Here is a 5,000-nt window from a genome sequence, read left to right on the forward strand (position 1 = left end):
ATTTAGACGAGCTTGCGGGTGGCTCATGAAGGACACACACACACACACACACACACCAGGACTGACGTTCACCGCTGACTCACTAAAGTACCAACAAACTGTCCTCTGGGTTCATAGAAAAACTGATTTTAATCGGCCAAGTGTTAAAATACAAGTTCTCAGTATGTTTATGCAATGGACGTGTTGTGTGTGTCTCTCTTTCTCTCTCTCTCTCTCTTTCTCTCTGTATGTTTGTGTCCTGGTAAACCCTACATTTTGGGGACAAAATGTCCTTACAAAGATGGCAACATCCAAAAAATCCTTGTTTTTGTGGGGACATATTTTGGTCCCCAAGAAGAAAACAGCTTATAAATCATACTAAGTGGTGTTTTTGAAAATGTGAAGATGCAGAAATCCAAATCCTCAGTCTTGATCTTGCTGGATCATTTTGCTGAATTTGACATGGTTAACCACCAGATCCTCCAGTTAACCCTCAAGATGAAAGGAACCATACTCCAATGATTCAAGTCTTACCTCTCAGTAGGTTCTTCAGGGTGTCGTGGAGGAGAGAGGTGTCTATACCCAACAGCTATCTACTGGAGTGCCTCAGGGCTCAGTGCTGGGACCGCTTCTCTTCTCCATCTACATGACATCACTAGGATCTGTCATTCGGAAACATGGATTTTCCTATCACTGCTATGCTTATGACACACATCTCTACCTCTCATTCCAGCCAGAGGATCCGACGGCAGCTTCTCGCATCTCAGCCTGCCTGACAGACATTTCTGGCTGGATGAAGGATGATCACCTTCAACTAAACCTTGCAAAGTCAAGTCAAGTCACCTTCATTTATACAGCGCTTTTAACAATATAGATAGTTTCAAAGCAGCTTTACAGTGATAATAGGAAATTACAGTAACAGAGATTGTTTTGGTTTCACAGCAGCTCTAGAATAAAGTTATTGTCCAGCTAAAGTTAGTTTTGATTGATTGATTCACTTCCGTTGCAAAGATCATTCATTATTATCAACCATTAACCAGCAAACTCAGAACTGCTCGTGTTCTCAGCCAACCGATCACTTCATCACAACTTCTCCATTCAACTAGGTTTGTCAACCATGACTCCATCCAGGACAGCCAGGAACCTTGAATTGATGATCAGTTAAACTTCACAGACCGCATTGCTATAACGGCCCGGTCCTGCAGATTTGCCTTATACAACATTAGGAGGATCCGGCCCTTCCTATCGGAGCTACACAACTCCTCATCCAAGCTCTTGTTCTCTCCAGACTGGACTATTGTAATGCGTTCTTGTTAAACCTCTGCAACTGATCCAGATGCTGCGGCGAGAGTGTCTTTATCGACGCACGTCACTCCTCTCCTCATGAACTTGCACTGGTTGCTAATTGCATCATATCCAAGGCACGGATGTTTTCCTACAGAACAACCACTGGCTCTGCACTCCTACACCGAAACTCATCACTCCAGATGTTCTGCAAGTGAACGGTGCTTTGTGGAGCCATCATCCCAAAGAGACACAACCCAGCAAACAATAGCCGTCATTTCACCGTCCAGATGAACTATAGACCCGATATAGTCCGGCAATGAGTAACACACTTACTAGCCAAAATAACCTTGAATTTGGTTACATGTCGTTTTTGCCAAAATAATTTGCGAGATGTTTGATATTCCATCATGTAAGCAAAGTCAACAGTGATGGTTTCATTTCTTCACTCATTTCATTTCTTTGTGATCTAATTGATGACTAGTCTATTTTTGCGGCTATGGTTAATATGTCTATTAAATTTATACTGACAGCCCAAATTGTGCCTTGTTTTAGCCTAGACGTCAGGGCTGTGTTTGGACGGCTAGAAGTCTTTTAAAGGTGCAGTGTGTAATATTTAGGAGGACCTGCTGACAGAAATGCAATATCATATACATAACTATGTTTTCAGTGGTGTATATAGAGCGTACATAATGAACCGTTATGTTTTTATTAGCTTAGAATGAGCATTTCTCTCTACACACACCGCGGGTCGCCTTACATCGACATGTTTCTACGGTGGCCCTGAACGGACAAGCGCGTTTCGTCACTATGTTGTTCTTCGTGCAAAGAAGTGAATAAAACACTGACACAATGATGAACAAGAAGGAGTGTGTTGGTTGGCCTCGGCTCTGACGGGCAGCTGTCGATGTGAATCTCCTGGTGCTTCGACCCGGTGGTGACCGTCATGGGCTCAGCAAACCTGCAGGGCACAAATCAAATGCATGTTTGACTTCATGAGGAGGTCTTTATGGTCTCTCACCTCTCTCTCTCTCTCTGATGTCTGAAGCCCCAGGAGCAAAGCCTGTGCCCCCTGCTTAAAGGTCAACAACCCCAATGAGAGAGAGAGAGAGAGAGAGAGAGGGAGAGAGAGATGGAGGAGATATTAATGAACAATATTAACACAACACACACTACAGCTCTCTCCCTATTTATATTGCATATTTTATATATATATATATATATATATATATTAGTGCTGTCAAAGTTAACGCGTTAACTCGTTAACGCAAAATCAGATTAACGGCACTTATTTTTTTAATGCGCGATTAACACAGCGCGTATTTTCTGTTTGACCCGTGGCCCAACCCCTAGTTGGAGAAATGGAGATACACAGTGTTGCCAACTTAGCGACATTGCAGACCCCTTTAGAAATTTTTTTCCCTTCAAAAAAGCGCCCAAATCATATGTAGTTTCTGAGAATCGCCGGTACTGTATTTCTTTGTTCATGTGTCTAATAGACATGAACAAGTTCTTTGAAAAACATCTATGACCTTTGAAACATGTCTCGTCTTCATGCTCTATGTTGACTATGGTTTCAATAATAAACATACAATTGCATAAGGCATCCATATTTATCCATGCCCATGCTGATTAGAGTATTACAAACTTGAAAAGTATTAATTTAAGGTACATTTAGAACAAATAAAAAATGTGCGATTAATCACGTGATAACTCATGACAATCATGCGATTAATCGCGGTTATAAAATGTATCGATTGACAGCCCTAATATATATATATATATTTAAATTGGACTACTATATCAGTTGTGAATCTCATTTATGTCACATAAAAATGGATATTTGTGTGGTTTTGCTCCCTTAGAAGGCCTATGTAGACAGCAAGAGTGCTCACTAGGGTTTGAAACAGAGGTCATATCTTCTTTGCTGAGCAGCTCTACACACTCACGCCCCCCCCCCCCCCCCCCCACACACACACACACGTCTTGTACTGTAATCCTCTTAATCTGTCATTAAAACACTCTTTATTTAAGCTACATGACGCCCAGCTGTGTTCAACGACTGTGAAAGTTCAATCAGACATCACAATCTATGAAGCCTGTATTTGTAATGCATTTTACACTTATTTTCTGCCTTTTAATGTTTTAATAATGCTTTAAAATACACCTTATAATTAGCAGTAATTTTCTCTTTTATGGTTAGTGAAAGATCCTCAATAATGCATTATAACACTATTGTCATCATCTCATTTAAAGAGTATGATACATAAAGAATACCCTGTTGACGCCAAATGTAATGTAGTTTACTGTACTGTTGAGTTGAAAATTATATTATTTCTTATGACTTTACAATTAGTAAAAAAGTATAGAATACATTACAATGCGCGTAATAATGCATTATATATATATACACACAGTACTGTATGTGTGCAGAGTAATAAAATGTACAAAATGGCAATAATTCATATGAGGGGCCGTACAAGCCAAAATCCATTCTTCTACTCTCACACACACACATTCTCCTTTCACATACATACATTTCTACTCTCACACACACACATTCTCCTTTCACATACATACATTGCTACTCTCACACACACACACACACATACATTCTCCTTTCACACATACATACATACATACATACATATATATATATATATATACAAATAATTGTTGGAATCCATTACTTGCTCTTTAAGTAGGAAGTCACACTCAGACCTGGAAATACATATGCAAGACTTGCTCAGCTCTTCATCACAACTTTACAATGATGCTAATGCTATTTAAAGTAATCCTGTTTTCTTTTCAGTTACAGTTTTTACTTTTTGGAGTAAGTAGCAATGAACATGAAATCAGAATTTTTTTAAATAATGTGCTGACCAATGTATTGACCAAATGCAAAGAGAAACAGATTATTGTGTGCATGATAGACTGCATTGAGATCTCTGTGATCACATTCAAACCCTATATGTGGATTTCTGTCAGTCTCAAGATTTGTTGAGGATTCAAGAATTAGAGCAGCAGCAAATACACTGGAGTCCTGATATGGATGTCTAAATGTAGTGCGGACTGCTTATGAATCCAGACAAAGAATCAGGTCTGAGAACAGTTATGAGACAACAATAAATTCGTTTTTGTTTCACAGTGTTGAAATAGCTGGCAGTGCGTCTTCTTCATGTCAAAAAGTGAAACGCTCTTTCAATAAACTCACATTACACATTTATCTGATGCTGTATAGTCACGGAAAATGAAACCATATTTCAGCAAATGAAACAATACTGACATTAACATTTCAGTAATCAGATAAAGCCCAATTAACATACACCAACTCTATACAAGCACTTAACGTAGCTATTTAACTTTATAACTGTAAACTCTCTTTACAAAAACATTGAGTGCACTGAAAATGAATCTCTTTTAAACATTGTCAAGTCGCGATCTCCCGCACGATATCCGCCTGAGTAGCTAACGTAGTCGGATGAATAAAAGCTCTCTCGCTGCAGTTCCTGAATTTACCGTAATTATAGTAAAGCCACCTTTCCACCGCACACGATTCCACGCAGCTCCCGTACGACTCCCCATTGGAAATGAATGACTTCCGGTCAGACGGCTGTCGTTTGTCGTGTGCAGTGGAAAGGCGGCTTAATAGGCGCACACCCATGTTTTGGCGGCTGGTTTGACCGTGTATTTTCAAACCGCGGCTCGCTTGACCACTAGCCTGGAAATCCAGACCT

The sequence above is a fragment of the Leuciscus leuciscus genome (assembly GCF_965113295.1).
Source record: "Leuciscus leuciscus genome assembly, chromosome: 12".
Lineage (NCBI taxonomy): Eukaryota > Metazoa > Chordata > Actinopteri > Cypriniformes > Leuciscidae > Leuciscus > Leuciscus leuciscus.